The following is a 19,652-nucleotide window of genomic DNA, read 5'->3' as shown; positions in this document are numbered from 1 at the left end:
TGGTTGGCTCACACATAAGTATGTAGGTAAAAGGTAAAGGTGCAAGCACCAAGTCATTACTGACCCATGGGGGGACGTCACAGCATGACGTTTTCTTGGTAGACTTTTTATGGGGTGGTTTGCCATTGCCTTCCCCAGTCATCTACACTTTACTCCCAGGAAAATGTGTACTCATTTTACCGACCTCGGAAGGATGGAAGGCTGAGTCAACCTTGAGCCGGCTACCTGAACCCAGCTTCTGCCGGGATCGAACTCAGGTTGTGAGCAGAGCTTGGACTGCAGTACTGCAGCTTACCATTCTGCGCCACGGGGCGCTTATACATAAATATGTATGTAGAGTACAATCAAGTTGTAGCTGACTGATGGAGACTCATCTTGGGGGTTTGAAGGGACAAGATGAAAAAGGTGATTTGCCATTGGCTGCCTCCACATGGCGACCCTGGACTTCCATGGTGGTCTCCCATTCAAGTATCAACCAGAGCTGACCTTGCTTAGATTCTGAGATCTGATGAGATCAAGCGATCCTGGATCATCCAGCATCCAGGTCAGGGCACACAGAAGTATATTACTTGCATATTCCATACTTGGAAACTCACATTTGAACATATGAAACAAAGGCAAACTGAATATTCATTCATATGTGGATTGGAGGTGGGGCTTCCAAAGTACATTATTCAAATTTCTGAAGGAGACATTGCGACGGCTGTTGACTTCTTGCTTATTTTCCTGCACAATGTACCATCACAAGGATATTGCAGAATCCTTTGCAACTTGTAGTCATTTTATGGCAAACATATAGAGGTTCCTTAGCTGATTTACCAATCTAGTACATTTTTATCCTTGCCTTGTTCCAAGGAGTTCAGACCCTTGGTTCTCTTCCATTTTATCCAGCATATGCGGTACTTTAGGTTGGTCATCTAGCAGACTTCATGGTTGAATGGTGATGTCACTAGATGCTGCCTCAAGACAGAAAGCCCACTGCCCTATACTCTATTACTGTTTTAGCTATGAATACTGTCAAGTTTTAAGTTGCCCATCAACAATCAAAGCTACCAACTGTCAGACATCAAATAGTATTCATTGTCAAACAGTTATAAAACATGCAGACAACACTAACATTTACAAAGATGTATTTCACTGTTTGCTGAGCTTTAGACTTGCAGGGATTCCAAGATTCAACGGGGGTGGGGGATTGATTAAGATGACTGACCCACAGAGTCAGACGGACCCCAGTGGTTTTCTGATGGCTTCAGGAGATTTTCCTGTAGATGTGATTGGTGCGCCTGTCAATGCCCTGGCTGACATCTGGAATGGACATGATTGCTCCTAGGTGCCCTCTCTCAGGTCTTACTTGGGCAGCCCCTGGGTTTACTGAGTGGCTGCAAGCTATGAAAAGACAAGGAAAACAGCTGCTGTGACAATGGAGTAAGACCTGAGATGAATCTTATACAATACAGCTTGGAGCTCATCTTAAAACCTATTCCATGGTGGGGACGGCAGCAAAGAAACAGTATTTTTCTCACCACTGCACCCACACAGCACAGGCCTGCAAAACTCTTCTGGGAGGTACGCTGGTCAGTGGCATGGCATAAATAGTTTGCTTGACATCTTGCAGATAAAATATCTTGCATTTTTACTGATTTGGACTCATGGAGTGATTCCGCACACGTTGGATAATGCACTTCCAATCCTCTTTATAGATCATTTGGAACAGATTTTTTCATGTGCGGAACAAAAAATCCACCTCAAACGATTTATAAAGTGCATTGAAAGTGCATTATCCAACGTGTGCGGAATCACTCTACATTAACCGTCAGGGTGCCAGGGTACTGGCTTGTCCAGTTGTGTGGGATGCTTTTCGATTTATTGGGCCTGTGGATATGGATAGGATACTTGGAAGTGTAAAACTTACCACCTGCTTGTATAAATCCTTGCCCCTCCTGGTTGCTTAAATCTGACTGAATGAGCCTAGGACAAAGGCAGACTGGCCACTTGAGCCTTGGAACAGTTTCGATCCTTTCCAAAATGATTTCAGTCCTCGTGATGGCTATGAAATGGCCTCTGTTTCCTGATGGATGACCGAGGCTGGGAGATGGACAGAGGGAATGTGACTGTGTCATTCTCAGTGGCTTTTGATACCATCATAGACTTCTTTACGGATTGGGGCTAGCACCATTCTGCAGTCGTTTTGGCCCTACCTGAAAGGTATGTTTCAGAAGGTGATGTTGGAAGACTACTGCTTCATCCCCTGGCATTTGGGGCTCTGCAATCATAGAATCACAGAATGGGAAGGGGCCATCCAGAGAACTTCTAGTCCAACCCCCTGCCCAGTGCAGGACCATCCTAAAGCATCCCTGACAAACATTCATCCAGCCTCTTCTTGAAAACTGCCAGTGAAGGGGAGCTCACCACCTCCCTAGGCAGCTGATTCCACTTTTGAACTACTCTGACCATGAAAAAGTTTTTCCTAATATCCAGCCGGTACCTTTGTGCATGTAATTTAAGCCCATTGCTTCGGGTCCTACCCTCTGCTGCCAACTGGAACAGCTCCCTGCCCTCCTCCAAACGACAACCTTTCAAATATTTAAAGAGAGCAATCATGTCCCCCCTCAACCTCCTCTTCTCCAAAGTACACATTCCCAAGGCCCTCAGCCTTTCCTCGTAGGGCTCAGTCTCCAGACCCCTGATCATTCTTGTCACTCTCCTCTGCACCTTCTCGATTTTGTCCACATCCTTTTTGAAGTGAGGCCTCCAGAACTGCACACAGTACTCCAGGTGTGGCCTGACCAAGGCAGTATAGAGAGGGGCTATGACCTCCTGCGATTTCGACGCTATGGCCCCTTTAATACAACCCAAGATTGAATTAGCCTTTTTTGCCACCGCATCACACTGACTGCTCATATTTAGTTTACAGTCCACTTTTACCCCAAGATCCCTTTCACATATACTATTGCCCAGAAGTGTATCCTCCATCCAGTATTTGTGCTTCCCATTTTTGTGGCCCAGAAGTAATACTGTGCAATGTTTCATTTTGCCAGCCATGCTTCTTAATGTCTACATAAAGCCACTGGGTAAGGTCATCCAGAGATCTGGACTGGGTTGTCATAAATATGTGGATGTTACTCAGCTCAATCTTCTACTTTCAATAGGTCTCAAGAGGCTGTAGAAACCTTGATCTGGTTCCTGGAGGTAATTTTGGGATGGATGAGGGCAGATAAACTGAAGCTTAATCCGGACAAAACAGAACTGCTACTAATGGCTGGAAGGACTGATTTGAGATATTTCCTGTTGTAGATGGGGTTGCATTAGGGCTGCCAGCCCCTTATGGTGGTGGTGGAGGATTCCCTACCACAAACTCCCATCACCCACAGTAGCTCAAAGTGGTACTGTTGGGGAATTAACCAAGTAGTGTTACAGATATGACAGCTCTAGGGATCACCAGAAGCTCTATGGTTTTACCATAGAGTTTGTGGCAATTCCTGGACCTACCCATCATCCCTTCTCAGTTCTCCCTGGAAATGATGTCATCATGCGTGAGCCCCGCCCCAACAAGTCCCCACCCCCAACCCTCCTGCCAGTTGCCTAGCTTGCACTCTCCTTAAAGAAGCAGGTTTGTAGCTTGGGTGTGTTGCTGGACCTTGGACTCCTGTTGGATAAGAAGGTGGCAGCAAGTGGCTGAGCGTTTGTTCCACCAACTGGTTAGCTAGCTACAATCTTTCCTGGGTAAAAAAGACCTTGCTGCTCTGGTGCCTGACTTGGCAACATCTGGATTTGATTACTGCAATGCACTCCATGTGGAGCTGCCCTTGAGAAGTGTCTGGAAACTACAATTGGTACAAAATGCTGCAGTGGGGACCATATCACTCCAGTCTTGTTCCATCTGCACTGGCTTCCAACTTACTTCCAGGACTAATACAAGGTTCTGGTACTGACCTTTAAAATCCTATATTGATTGGGACCAGCATCCCTTAAGGATCACTAACTCCCATCTGACTCCCATCTGATCATTACAGTCATCTGTGTTTCATTTTGTGCACCGCCATTGAGCCTCCTTCTTCTTTGCTTTAATTTCTGCTTTGTATACTTTAATCAGGGCTTTCTTTCTGGGAAAAGAGGTGGTGGAACTCAGTGGGTTGCCCGTGCTTGGCGGCACGGAGGGGAATCTAAACTCCCCTCTGTCTGGATATCAGGGGGCGGGGCCACCACCCATGTGACCATTTTCAAGAGGTTCCAGAACTCCATTCCACTGTGTTCCTGCTGAAAAAAAGCCCTGACTTTAATTATTTTTAAAGTTGATTTCAACTGATGGAAAGTCATGACACAAGTGTTTTCCAATAAATAAAACCAATTTCAATGAAAGAGGATGGGGTGTAAGAGCCCCTTTATAGTAGAGGTGAAGGAAATACACCCCTCTCCCAAGTATGGAAAATACATGGGGGAAAGATAACTCCCCCACTCAAGACCTCTACATTGGTTTGAACTTTTACTTGGCTCATGTGTCTTTCATTACCTTCAAGGAGAGAGGCACACTCATTATCACACTGCTATATGGGATTTGTAGGCTGGTGGACTTGATGGGGCTTTTTTGTGTTCTTAAACACTTATTTAAACTCAGAGCAAGCCAGTTGATATTTTTGTTGTTTATTTTTTTAAAAAATCATGTCCATCTTACATCCTGTGTATCGTATCAGATAATTCTCGAAATATTTCACAGTTTAAAATACAGTTCATCTCAATTATCTGAATAGATACTTCCTTCCTGAAGGTGCTAAAAACACATCCTAGGTTAGACAATACCAGCTGGTTTGAGAGGAAGCACCCATAGAATCCTCCTGACAGTATGCCAGAGTCTATCTAATCTGTTTACAATAAAACAGACTGTAGCTGCCTTTTAATCGAAAATTGCGCTCCTCTGATGGTACCACATGCTGTGTTTTGTCTTGCTCTGTACAGCAAAAGCTGAATTGCCTGAAGGAATTTCAAGACCACCACTTATCGCCTCAGAATAGTAGCTTTCTCAAGGCCATAGATTTTACCTCACAGTCTATCTTCAGTCCCAGACTTTTGCCTTGGATTGTTGAGTGTTCAGCTATTTAATTCTATATTTTGTAGAATTTTCCATAGAAGGAACAGAAATTATATTGTTAATCCTGATGACTGGGTAGCTTATGGAGAGCTTCCTTCCGTAAATATGACTTTTACTCTAATTACATAGACAGTGACAGCAGAGATCAAAGTTTTCACAATTGTGGCACTGGCAACTACTTAGAGTTGCCTTGTCCCTGGAACCCAATTTGGGGAATGGATGGGTTGCAGAGTGAATGGGGGGGGGGGCTTAGCTCACATGTGCATCAAGTGCTCACACACTCCAGAGCTCTTCCTTGTCACACTGAGAATTATGTCATTCCCGGTGCAACAAATCGGCCTTGCAGGGGGTCCTTCCCTTCCTTGTTGCTCCATTCCCGGCACGACAAAGAAGAGCTCCACAGTACGCCCCTTCATGCACTGGAGCTCCTGGGCGAATTCCCTCACTCTGCCCCCCTATTGACCAGGGCCGATTCCAGATGGCCCTCCCCATCCCGAAACATCACGCATCGTCGCGCAGAAAACGCGAAATATTGCGTTTTCTCACACGAGTTTTGCGCGACGTCGCGCAGAACTCATGCGAGAAAACGTGATATTTCACATTTTCCACGCGACGATGCACGACGTTTCGGGACGGGGAGGGCCGTCTGGAATCGGCCCAGGTGAGTGGTGGTAAGGGGCGGAGTTTGAGAGCAGGGGATCTCCCACTCCCACTAAAATAATGGTAACATTACAACCAATGGATGTACTAACTCCCCCCAGACATACATTAAGCTTTTTCTTTCTGCTCAGAAGTTAATATGTTTTCGTTTAGGAAGGTTTTTTGAAGTAAATTGGGGCAAACAGAGATTTTTTTCCCCAATAATTTTGTTTTATTATTCGTTTATACAAGACAGGACAAATTATAAGGTAATGAGCGAATCAAAATTTACAAAATATTCCTTAAACATACAGTTTAATATGAATTGTTTCATAGTGAGTTAAATTCTTTTCTCTTTGTAAAAGGATAATTTAATCATAATAAATGTTTCTTCAACTTTATCAAACCATTCTCTTAAACCTGAAACAATGTTCTTCTTCCAATATCATGCAAATAACATTCTAGCAACTGTGATACGATACAAAACAATATCATAAAATTGTTTCTCAACGTTAGAAAGATCATTTAAGATCATTATTTCTAAGCTTGTGAGAAATAAAACTTTGAATGCATTTTTGATAACATTTTCCATAAGTCATGTTGTCTAATGTACAAATGGTATATAAATGGGTCAACACAATCTAATGTAATACATACAATAAAAATGAGGTAAACAAAAATGGATGACAATCACAAAATACAAAATCAAAAAGGACGAAAAGTTTGGTTTTAAATAGGGAGTTAGGATTAGAGGTAGGCACGGATCACAATATGAAGCAAACAAATGCATGAACCAGGCCGATTCGTGGTTCGTGAAAATGCGGTTCATGGGACCGTGTTTTCCACAAACTCCACAACTTTTTGACCCGGTTCATGCGAGTCGTCAGCGGTTTGTAAAGCCAGACAGGCTGGCACCGCTGATCGGGTGTGAAACTGATGGCCCCATTCTCCTGCTGCTCAGGCGGCAGGAGAATGGGGCTGTCAGTTTCACAGACCGCACACTAGGTTCAACCAATAGGCTGAAGCCGGTGTGGGGTGAGTAAAGCTAACAGCCCCTTTCTCCTGCCGCCCGAGTGGAAGGGAATGGGGCTGTCAGTTTCACACAACCCACTCTGGGTTCAGCTGATGAGCTGAACCCAGCGCGGGGTCTGTCAAACCCCATACTAGGTTCAGCTGATGGGCTGAAGCCGGTGCGGGGTGAGTGATGTTGACAGCCCCATTCTCCTGCCACTCGGGGACAGGAAAACAGGGCTGTGAGTTTCACATGCTCTGTGCTGGCTTCATCCTATTGGATGAAGCCGGTGCGGGGTGTTTTGAAACTGACAGACTTCTCCTGCCGCTTCAGGGTGACAGGAGAAGGGGGATGTCAGTTTAAAACACCCCGCACCAGCTTCAAAAGCCACCGCCGGGTGTTTGAATTCCATGAACTACGAACCACAAACCGATTTGTGAACTGGTAAAAGTTCATGGAAGTTCGGGGTTCCTGGTTCGTGGAATAGCAATGTACCACACATCAGGTGGTTTGAGTTTTATTCAGTTCATTCCCCTGTCTAGTTAGGATCCCTAGTTGCTTTTAAACATGCATTTTGGCTTGCGCTAAATGTTGTCTTGTTTCTGCTTTTGATATGTCATCATACATTTATGTTCTATAATACATTGGTTTTTGTATTTTACAGAGAAGTGATTCATAATCATAACCTGCATTTTCAAAGTCACCCATCCCTAATCCACCTTGAATCTCAGGAAGAAAGGCAGACTATTAATAATATAAGTAAATAAGCAAGCAAGCAAGTAATAATTTATCAGCAATTCACATAATAAATGGCAAGCCCCAACCACATGCAATTCACCACAATGTAGACATCTCTTGACCAAATATAATGAAAAAAATATTTAAAACAAACAAAAATTAATCATCATTGTGATAAAGACAAATCTTCTACTATAATGTATCAAATGTCTGACAGCCTGCGTCCAAATGTTTGCCAACCTAGTGGGAGGTACTATCTAACAGTTGAGACGGAAAGCAAGGTTATATAGATCCAGTGAGGTGTAGTGGTTAGAGTAATGGAGTAGGATTTGTGCAACCCAGGTTTCATTCCCCACTCTACCTTGGAAGTTTGTTGGGCTAGCCGCACACTCTCAGGGCCAAGCTACACATGACGAATGACACTTGAACGGCAAGCGTATTTCTCCCTGTTCACTTGCCCTCCACTCAATCCACTTGCCGTTCAAGTGTCATTCGTCACTTGTAGCTTGGCCCTGAGTGGCCGAAACTTCCCCAGAGTAGCTGCAGAGTACTCCCCGCCCCTTCCCCTCACTGATACAGAGAGCTGGATCAAGATGGGCCCTCAGCCTAATCTACCTCACAGGGCAGTTGAGAGGACAAAATGGAGGACAGCAGAATGATGTACGCCATTTTGGGTTCCCACTGGAGAGAAAGGAGGGGTATAAATGAAGTTTGAGGAGCTTGTGATGTTTCATCTGAGAAGTTTCCCAAATGGTTCATGCCCTTATAGACAGGATTAAGGGGAAAGTCGTCTTGATACGGAGTTGAGGTTCAATGGGATACCAATAGCAGTTTTTTTCCCTCTGTCCTTTTCTCCTCTGTTTGCATATTTGAAAATTCTAACATCCATCTGGCAAACTTAGCTATGCTTCAAATTTCAAATGTTCAGTTATCATCTTGTAGTATTGGTATAATATATTTACCACAAAGAACACAAAGTATTTTTACTGCTTTCATGCACTATGATTATTATTCTGGCTACTCCTGGTGTTCCAAACACTCGTGCAAATTCTTCATCTTTAGAGCATTAACTTCGGAGTTATCTGTGGTCTTTTACCATAAAACCTTGCAAATAATCTGGAAGTTTAGAATAATTAATTTTTAAAAAAAAAAAAAACAATCAAAGTCTAACTGAATTTTAGTGCTTGGCCCATTTGAAAAGCAGGCACTGATCATTCGTCAGTGTTATATGAAATTTCAGGTGTAACCAGAAGGCAAAAGGGAGTGAGTTGGGGGGGCAGCATAACCATATACAACTAATTAAATGCAAGAGTGACCTCATTAAATTGACAGAGTATAATTCAGCAACTTGAAAACAAAAGCAAATTCATCTTGATTAAATGTGCATTGATTTATGACAAAATACAGCACCCCAGGTTATATGACTTTTAGTGCATATGATTTGCAGATGTAATCTAGACTAGGGAAGGGGGCAGGGAACAGAACTGTGTTTTCTTAGATGCCTTCCACTGAGAAACCAAAGTCACTTTCAGAAAACTTTTTACCATGACGTTTGCCGTTCAGCTGAATCCTGCTCTACGGTGGACTTTGTTAGAATTTCAGAGGCTAGGTAAGATAGTGAAGTGTAGCGGCTGAAATGCCGGACTAGGATCTCTCTGTGTGTGCGCTATGTGCCGTCAAGTCGCCTCCAACCTATGGTGACTCTTGTCCAGGGTTGAGCAGTCCTAGCACCCCGGACTTGCCACAGCCCCCTTGCCTGAGGGGCGATGGCACCCCAATGGCAGACTCAGGGCACCCAGAGGACCCTGGGAAGGCAACGCAGCTCCAGCCAGCGGCGAGCGTGGGAGAGAAAGAGCCAGTAGGGGAGGCAAACCAGGGAAGTGCAGCCACGCCCAGTCCCAGTGGTCAAGCAGCACAGGCACCTACCTGAGCAGCACCTCATGAGCAGAGGCCAAGACGCATCACCTGGAAAGAGCTGGCCAGCCCCACCCTGTAGGAGAAGATGGAAGGGCAGGGAGGACTGGGAACGAGGGGAGGAACACCTGGGAGCCTCCCCGGCCAGGTGACTCCAAGCCCCGCCCTGCAGGGAAAGGCTGAAGGGCCAGGGGAGGCCAGAGGGGGAACACCTGAGGGTATACACAGCTGGTGTACGTCAGGCAATGAGGATAAGGAAAATCCTATAAAAGCAGGCTCAGTTGAGGGCTTGTGGTGGGTTGTGTAGGAAGGATGGAGTAGGTGTGTTGAGATGCAAGACAGTGTGAGGATGCGAGGAGGAGGGTTGATGGAGGAGGTGAAGGAGGGAAGTGAGAGTGATGGCTAGTACAGGTTGAGCAGGACGGTGAGTGGACAGAGAGGGAGTCTGGGTGATCTATACTGCCCCTCCTCCCACAGAGCAGGGTCCTGCAGTGTCCCTGACACCCCCCAGGCACGCCGGCACCCAGCACAGCAGCAAGCCCTGACAACTCTATGAATGAAAGACCTCCAAAACATCCTATCATTAACAGACTTGCTCAGATCCTGCAAACAGGAGTACGTGGCTTCTTTTACTGAGTCAAGCCATCTTGTTTTAGGTCTTCCTCTTTTCCTACTGCGTTCTTCTTTTCCTAGCATTGCTGACTTTTCCAGATAATTTTGTCTTCTTATGAAGTGACAAAAGTACGATAGCCTTAGTTTTGTCATTTTAATTTTTAGGGAGGATTCAGGCTTGATTTGATCTAGAACCAACTTATTTGGGGTTTTTTTTGGCTGTCCACTGTATCTGCAAAACTCTCTTCCAGAACCACATTTCAAATCAATCAATTTTCTTCCTATCAGCTTTCTTCACTGTCCAACTTTCACATCTATACATTGTAATGGGGAATACTGTAGTTTGGATTATCTTGGTCTTGGTTCCCAGAGAGACATTTTTATCTTTAAGCATCTTTTTTTAGTTCTCGCCACTCTTCCAGGTCTCAGTCTTCTTCTGATTTCTTCGTTACAGTCTCCCTTTCGGTTGATGATTGAGCCAAGGAATAGAAAATCTTGAACTATTTCAATTTTCTCATTGTCAACTTTAAAATGGTGTCAATCTTCAGTAGTCATTACTTTTGTCTTCTTGATGTTCAGTTGTAATCCTGCTTTGGCACTTTCTCCTTTAACCTTCAGCAGTAATCGTTTCAAGTCTTCACTATTTTCTGCTAGTGATGTGGTGTCACCTGCACATCTCAAATTGTTAATGTTTCACCAATTTTCACTCCACCTTCTTCTAGATCTAATCCAGCTTTCTTTATGATATATTCTGCAGAGCAATTTTAAGACTAGGATCTAGGACAATTGAAATCTCCACTCTGCCATGAATCTCACAGAATGATTTGGATCAGCTACACTCTCTCAGACTCATCTAAATCACAGAGTTGTTGTGCAGACAAAATGAGAAAGGGAGAACCATGTATGCTTCTCTCAGTCCCTTGGAAACAGGGATAAAAATGTATTTATTCAGAGGTCCCCAATCTTGCTGAACCAGTGATCACTTCCGCATTTGAGAAAAGGCAGCAAGCACCTTCACAAAATGGCTGCCATGTTTTTGGAATCCAAATAATAATTAAAAAAAACATTGTACAACTCCATAAAATGTTAGGAGGTACCAAGCTGAGAATCCTTTTGTAACTGAAGCACATTCCTCCTGTGCTTTCCTAAAACTTCTCTATAGACTTGCTGATGATTCCTAGAGGTACCTGACTTCACTTCCAGGTGTAACCCAGAAGTGATATCATCACACTCGCAATGGTACCCTTTCCCCGCCACCGCTTGCAGCTGCAGTGAGCAACAAGATCTCAGGACGGGGGATCTCCTGGCCCTCAACAGAATAAGAAATGACCCAAAGACAGCCACTGTGCTTCATAGGAGGCCTTCTGCTGCACCGAAGGTCTCCCATAAAAGAAACTCCCTTAGAAGAAGCTCATCAGATGCATGGAGGCCAGTTTCTTCATACCCTCCATGCATCTGATGAAGAGAGCTGTGGTTCTCAAAAGCTTATGCTACAATAAAGTTGGTTAGTCTTAAAGGTGCTACTGGACTTTTAGTATTTTGCTACTACAGACAAACATGGCTAACTCCTCTGGATCTGTGTGTTATGTGCCATCAAGGCACCTCCGACTTATGGTGACCCTATAAATGAAAGACCTCCAAAACATCCTATCATTAATAGACTTGCTCAGATCCTGCAAACTGGAGGATGTGGCTTCTTTTATTGAGTTAAGCCATCTCATTTTGGGTCTTCCTCTTTTCCTACTGCCTTTCACTATTCCTAGCATTATTGACTTTTCCAGAGAATCTTTTCTTCTCATGATATGACCAAAGTACGATAGCCTCAGTTTTGTCATTTTAGTTTCTAGGGAGGATTCAGGCTTGATTTGACATAGTACCTACTTATTTGTCTTTTTGGCTGTCCATGATATCTGCAAAACTCTCTTCCAGAACCACATTTAAAATGAATCAATTTTCTTCCTGTCAGTTTTCTTCACTGTCCAACTTTCACATCCATACATTGTAATGGAGAATACTGTAGTTTGGATTATCTTGATCTTGTTTCCAAGAAAGACATCTTTATTTTTAAGGATCTTATCTAGCTCCCTCACAGCTGCTCTCCCAAGTGTCAATCTTCTTCTGATTTCTTCATTGCAGTGTCTCTGTTAGTTGATGATTGAGCCAAGGAATAGAAAGTCTTGATCAACTTCAATTTCCTCATTGTCAACTTTAGAGTTGTGTAAGTGCGTATCCAAGAGGGAGAGAAAGGAATCTACACATTGACTTAAGATTAGCTTCTAGGAAGAATTCAGGCTCGATTTGATCTCGTACCCACTTATTTGTCTTTTTGCCTGTCCATAGTATCCACAAAACTCTCCTCCAGCACCACAGTTCAAATGAATCAATTTTCTTTCCTGTCCAACTTTCACATCTGCAAGATGCATCCACCCCCTTCAAGAATCAACGGTCACATCAGCAGAAGAGAATTCAGTGTCCCCATGGTGAGGGGAGTGGAGGAACACTTGCGGTTTAGCTACGGGGAAGCAGCAGTAGTGGAAGGTGACACTGGTGGAGGATCTTTCACAGATGACAGCAGCGTCACTTCAACTAACCCTGGTTGGTACTGTGCAGAAGAAAGCAATGGTAAACCGTTTCTGCTACTCTCTTACTTTGAAAACACTATGATGAGACAATTCTACAGTACGGTGTGAGAAGTGCTGGCTCGTAGCAGGTGTGCTGGCCAAAAAAGGCAATTGCATTGAGAACCGCTTCATTGGGTTGAAGTCTCTGACATTCCTTTGCTAGCTTCACAAGAGACTTTTTAGTCACTCGGCAGCCAACAAGGTTTTTTATCTGTGGCTCCCGATGTGGATCAACTGGAAGGAGGGGGGGGGGGGCACACACCTGCATTAATTGTAAAGTGCAGGAAAATTGAAATGCAAGTGTAAATCTTTCCTGCATGGTCATCAGTTTATTCAGAAACCCAGGACAAGAGCATTTAATTTTTTTCCCCATCACAGCATAGCAGCTGCAGCAGCAAAAGCACTTTAAATGGCAAGTATGAATTGAGCCTGCATTCTGTGTGGGAAAGGCAACTGGTTTTTGAAGACAGGTTAAAAACACGCACAGAAAAGGATGGAGCTATGACTTTCCAATTCTCTCCACCCTTCGTATAATTTATCTTTGAGCAAAATTTCCAGAAAAAAAAGAGAAAAGAATCAATGCATCTATCTCGGCTCTTTCGCCTTTAGAGAACCGATCGAGAGATTTTATTTTGTTTTGTTCTTCTTTGGTTGTATTTTGGCTTGGTTTTTTTTTTTTTTTTTGTATGAGGGTTCCTATTATCTGCCCTCAGACAAAGCATTCAGGAAACCAGAGAATCTGAAATTACACTGAATTATTTAATTGTGTGGACAGCAAGTTGTTAGCATCGCTCTTGGGCAGATCCCATTTCTGCATTGACTTTACTGTTCCATCCCTTAGCATGAACAGAAACAATTACCTGGCTAATAAAGGAGGTCAAATTGCATGGGATTGAAATCATTATGAGGGCAGTGACCTGGTTATGCTACAAATTAACTCTCCCTTTCTCTCTCTTGGCTGCCTTGTTTTTAAATAGCACAAACCTGCCTCCCTCTGTCCTATGAAACACAAGCTCTTTGACTAGGAGCTCCTTGAATTTAATCCACTGAAAGTTTTTTTTTAATCCTTTTCTGTAAATGACAGTCTAGTTAATTCAGATATCTGTTATTGCCAAATATTGTTTCTACAGATTAATACCTTTGTTTAGGTATTAATCTAACCGATATTTTCACTCCATATTGCCGTGTGTGCCACGGTGTGCTCTGTATAGCCTCCGATATCTGATGAGATTAGGCTAGGCTAGACCATCCAGATCTGGGTTCCTTACTATGTTCCTCATCCCATATGGTCTTTGCAGCTGCAGGTCCCATAATCCTCATCTTAGCCTTTTGGGGTGATGGAAAGGAACCTTTCCTTTATTTTCCATCAGCAGAAGGGAACCTTGACGACTCATCGGCAGGCTGGGTTGGCACCGGGTGCAGGACGCAGTGGAGGCACGGCCAGCCTAGCAGAGGAGGAGCGTCCATCCTCCTCCGAGCCAGCCATGTGGTCAATGCCATTCCTACCGGAGCATCGGCAGGAGAAGCAAGTTCAACAAGTACAGAGCAACTGGTACAGCTCTCTCATCCCAACAGGTAAGTATGGCTCCTGCCTGGGTTATCTGGGGGGGACACTCCTTTCCTCCTGCCACCCTGGGCAGGGGGGTGCCTTGCAGACACTTGGGGGGGGCTGTGGCCAGGGGCGAGCTGCATCAGCCTGCCCCCCTCACCACCCCCCTTCTCCGATCTACCAGTCTTTTTGGGGGGTGGGGGGAGTGGTGGAGGTCCACGGAGGCCATGGCATGTCCAGGCTGCCCGGGCCACCTGTGGGGGTGTGGAGCAGCCTGCGGGCCTATGTGTCAGGGCCTGGGGTGGCAGGGCACAGCAGTGCAGCTGACGAGCATGTGTGACAGCCGTGCAGACCTCTGCTACCGGGCCTGGTGTGCCCAGGGCACCCACCATCTGCATGGGCAACACGGCCTGTGGGTCCACACCGCAGCTGCTGGGGCTCAGGGGCCTTTCTGTGCCATGGTGCGCAGAAGGCTGCCCGAGCAGATGCTGTGGCTGAGACTGGGTCTCCTGCACAGGGCCTTCCTGGGCTCCCGCACACCCTGGGCCCCACCAGGCCATCCTGGGGATGTGCTCCTCTCTCCTCCTGTCCCCCAACCTATGGTCACGGTGCCCCGGCCAGATTGCTGCAGGCTGGCCATGACCTGGGGGTGCTCCTGGCCACCGTTCTCCTCTTCTGGGTGGGTCACTATGGGTTGACAGGATGACCAGGAGGGTGCTGGCCTCACCTGTTGCTGAGACAGGGGCCCCATGGGATGCTGGGGTGGCCAGGGCTCATTCAGTCACCTTGCAGGCATGGGTGGTTCTTGTTTGGTTGTTGCAGGATGGTGCCTGGGGCAAAGAGCAAGGTGGTGACCGCCATCACCCATCAGGGCCCCGTGATGAGGGGTGCAGTGGCAACCCCCTGTAGAACAGGGGGAGAGCCCCACAAGGCACCCAGTGGCAGCCGAGCTGTGGCTGTGGGGAGCACGGCAAGTGCATGATGGGGTCAGCCATGCGGTGGCCATTCAGGGCCTCTCGGACTTCATGGAAGCCCTGACAGTGACAATGAATGGGGCCGGTGACCAGGCCCCTGTGGGGGTGGTCTTGTAGGGGAGCATGGCGCCAGCCAGACCCCCACTAGGTGGTCAGTGGACGAGTGGGCCCATGGGCACTCACCTCCCATTGATAGGGCGCAAGGTGCTCTGGTCATCAACACGTAGGAGACCATTGCCAAAAGTTGATGAGGCAGCCGATCAGACAGAGGTGGAGGACCTGATGAGCCTGATTGCGGTGTGGGAGAGTGACACAGAGTGGGAGTCGAGCCAGGGACTGTCCCAGGCCTTGGGGTGAAGGTTTTGCAGGACGCAATGGAGGAGTTGGAGCCGCAGTTCCTCATCATCCAAGGTGTCAGGAGGTGAGTCATCAAGGGACAAAGACTGGGAAAGGAGGACACAGGATTACTGGGAGACAGCAGCTTACATTCCTGGGCTGGCAGACTGGGCGCCGGGCTGCCCACACTACGGGAGAGCCGATGGGGGCACGGGCATCTTGGGAACACCCTTTTCTGGCTTGCCACAGTAAATCCCCACTGCCAGTGGGCCCCGGGGGAGCTCCGGTTATCACCTGCCAGCAAAGTGAGAGAACACATCCTGAATGGATATTATGTGGACATGTTCACCGTGCTGCAATCTGAGGATCCAGTGGGGGACTGCCCCAAGAAGTGCAAGCAGCATGAGAAGGAGTGCCTGGCCAAGTGCACTTTCACCAACTTGGACTTAGGCTACTGCAAATACCCAAGGCTAGTACAGGCGGCTTACCCCAAGTGAGCTTGGCATCTCACCACACACATGAGGGCAGTGACGCACATCAAAGCCTTCACAGGCAAACAGGCGGCATTGAAGTATGTTGAGTACTTTTGGAAGAAGGCCTCCAGCAATGAACTCACCCATTGGGACCAGACAGACAGCATGGGTTGGCTGCTGTCAGTAAACAGCAGGGACACTGGGGACTGGCCCCAGGCCGAAGGATCGGGATATAAGCGCCACACAATCAAGAGGCCATGCTGCGACCGTTGCTTCAGCAATACGTTAACCGGGCAGCCATCACCTTGCTCTTGGAAGGGTTCATGGAAGGGTTCAGAATTCCATACATGGGTCGTCGACTGGCCACAGATGCACCCACCTTGAAGTCGGCACGAGACATCCCGGACGTGGTGGTAGCTAAGATCTGAAAGGAGGTGAGCTCCGGGCGGGTAGTAGGCCCGTTCAACTCTCCTCCTATCCCGAACCTGAGAGTATCCCCTCTTGGCGTGGTCTTGAAGAAGGCGCCTGATGAGTTCCGCCTGATGCATCACTTGTCATACCCGAAGGGCACCTCTGTCAATGATGCAATTCCCCCTGAACTCTGCACTGTTCAGTACATTTTGTTTGATCAGGCAGTTAATTTGATGCGGGCCTGTGGCCATGGTGCACTCATGGCTATGTGTGACATACAATCAGCCTTCCAGCTACTACTGGTCCACCCTGACGACTGGTGCCACCTGGGGTTCAAATTTCAGGACAGGTACGTGGACAAGGCCATGCCTATGGGTTGTGCAGTGGCCTGTGTGGCCTTTGAGACCTTCAGCACCTTCCTCGTATGGGCATTGGAAGATCAAGCTAGCTCCTCCTTCATCTCTCATTATCTAGATGACTTTTTCATGGTGGGGCCAGCAGGCAGTGGTGAATGCCAGAGGCTTCTATGCCTGCTCCAGGGGTTGTCTGCAGAGTCAGGCATCTCACTAGTGCAAGAGGTGCAAGAGAAGACTGAGGGTCCCTCCACCTGCCTTTCATTCCTGGGGATACAGATAGATTCTGTACGAGGTTCCTGCAGCCTACCCCTTGACAAGCTGAAAGATCTACGGGAGAAAGTGACATCTGTGCTTAAAGCTAAAAAGAAGACGCTGCAGGAGGTGCAATTTCTCCTTGGCAGCTTGAACTTCGCCTGCAGGGTGGTTGTGCCAGCGAGGCCATTTTGCACCCAACTGGCCAGAGCAATGGCCAGAGCAACGGTGCCATATCACCACATTCAGATCACTGAGAGGCTGAAAGCGGACCTGCGAACCTGGGACACCTTTCTGCAAGATTACAATGGTGGTGCGAGCCCCTCGACTTGGAGGCATCTTTCCAAGTGCACTCAGATGCCGTGGGGGGCATAGGTTTTGGAGTGTACTGGGAGGGCCAATGGTGTGCACAGAGATGGCCAGTGGCCTTTATAGGAGAAGGCATCCTGAGGGACCTCACATTCTTGGAGCTCTTCCCAATCCTAGTAGTAGTAGTCCTCTGGACTGACCAACAAGAAGGTCCTCTTTTAGTGTGACAATCAAGCGGTCGTCCGAGTTGTGAACCAGCAGACATCACGTTCAGAGCAGGTCATGTGCAAGCTGGTACTCATGTGTTTGCAGCACAACATTGTGTTTGGAGCACGCCGCATAGCCAGGATGGACAACAACATAGCGGATGCCCTTTCTCGCCTTCAGGTAGACAGGTTTTGGGACATAGCACCAAACACTGAGCAACACCCAGACCTCTTCCTGGAGGAACTGTGGGAACTTGTGAACATAGGACCCGGCAAGGAGTGTTGAATGTGCTGGCAGCATTGACCGGTGCATGCGTATGGGGCCCTGTGCATACAGGGCAGCTGTTTCAGCATCTTTGGCATTCCTCTCTGAGCGGCTCAGCCAGACAGAGAGGGAAGTGCCGGAGGAGGCATTCCTAGAATACCTGGCATGAATGGATGAAGTGGGATACACACCTAAGACCATTAGGACGCACGTGGCGGCCATCTCATTTTTCTGCAAGATGACACAGCGGGATGACCCGAACAGCAGCTTTCTGGCCTGCAGGGCCATGGCAGGTTGGGCCCTCCGGGAACCTCCCAGCCAGGACTCCTGGCACCCCATCACGGCGGACATCTTGCAGGTCATATTGGGGTGCCTCCGTGGAATATGCCATCCATCCTTTGAGGTCACGCTGCTCAGGGCGGCGTTCTGCCTCACATTCTATGGGGCCTTTCACATGAGTGAACTGGTGGCGGCGTCAGCCAGGGACCAGGCCAACAGGGCGTTGGCACGGGGAGATATCTCACTGGAGGGTGGCGGGTTGTGGATCAAGGTCTGGCACTCCAAGACAGACCAGTGGGGGCGCAGAGCAGTGCTGTGACACTGCCCAGTGGGGCCAGTGGCTCCCTGCCTTGTCTGGGCAATCAGAGAGTATCTGGACTGGCGCCTGGCCACACCTGGCCAACTCCTGGTTCATGCCAATGGTGGCTTACTCACAAGGTACCAGTTCACAGCTGTCCTGAGATCCAGCCTGAGGGCGGCAGGCCTCCCACCGGCCAAGTACGGCTCTCACTCATTCCGTATTGGGGCAGCCACCACAGTGGCCAAGGTGGGGTTGTCCGCTGACCAGGTAAAAGCCATTGGTAGGTGGGCTTCCAGAGCATACGTGGGTTATGTCAGAAGTGAATGTATTAACGTTGTGTGGTCTAGTTGCAGGCATCCCCCTGGGAGAGACAGCAAAAGGCTGGCAGCAACAACTGGAGGAGCAGCACAGCAAGAACAGCAGGGCCAGGGGGATGCAGATGGGCCCCCTGAGGGTCCTGGCTGAGTTCCCCAGGGCCAGTTGAGCTGGTTGCCTTCAAGGGCCAGGAAGGACTTTTTCTCACAAGGGGCTAGATTGGCCGGGGCCTCTTGGGTTTTTTTCACCTTCCTCTGATCATCAAAGTTGGGAACTCTGGGGGTTGGGAGTGGCTCCACCTTTCTTGGTTGCTGCAGGTGGAGAGTTGGTGGGAGTCGGGCCTTTGGCCTTCCTCCTGTGGCGGTTTGGAGGCATTGGGCCAGATCCCATCAGGGTGAGTGGGCCTTCAGGACTGCTCACCCCGATGGATCTGAAAGCAAGTGTCGCCTGGCAGGGCCGGCGATGGAACAACGTGTGCCGAGGTCTGACAGTGGGAAGCTGGTGGGTGATGCATTGGTCAGCAGCCTGGCCCTCCGATGCCAACAGGGATCTGTGCCCAGATGCCAGACCAATGCTCCATCCAGCTGTAGTCAATAAAGTTGTGGCCATTTCTTAACCCAAAAAGGTGTCTGGTGTGAATCATTTAGCCAGAACGCAGTCCGACATAGCACATAGGTGACAAAAGCTGGTGGCATCCCAACCCACTGACTCTCTAGAAATTGGAACAATCATATGTTTATCATTGATTTAAATGGCAAAGCATACAACATACACCACTCACCCTGAGCTATAGCTTTCATGGTCTTGTTCTTTATTTTTAAAGGTAGTACTTCGAACTGAGCAAAAAAGTGACAAGCCCGTAAAATTGTCTCTGCATGTGGTCATGCTCTTGCAAATGGTCCAAGAAGAGCCAAACAAAGAACTTTCCACAAACTTTTGTGCATGTCTGAAGAAATGGTAGTGGGGAGGGTCAAGGAGCACAAAAGCCGGACTGACCTGTGGCA

Source organism: Eublepharis macularius, chromosome 3, assembly GCF_028583425.1.
Source record: "Eublepharis macularius isolate TG4126 chromosome 3, MPM_Emac_v1.0, whole genome shotgun sequence".
In the NCBI taxonomy this organism is placed as follows: Eukaryota; Metazoa; Chordata; class Lepidosauria; order Squamata; family Eublepharidae; genus Eublepharis; species Eublepharis macularius.
Note: the sequence above shows the minus strand (reverse complement) of the source record.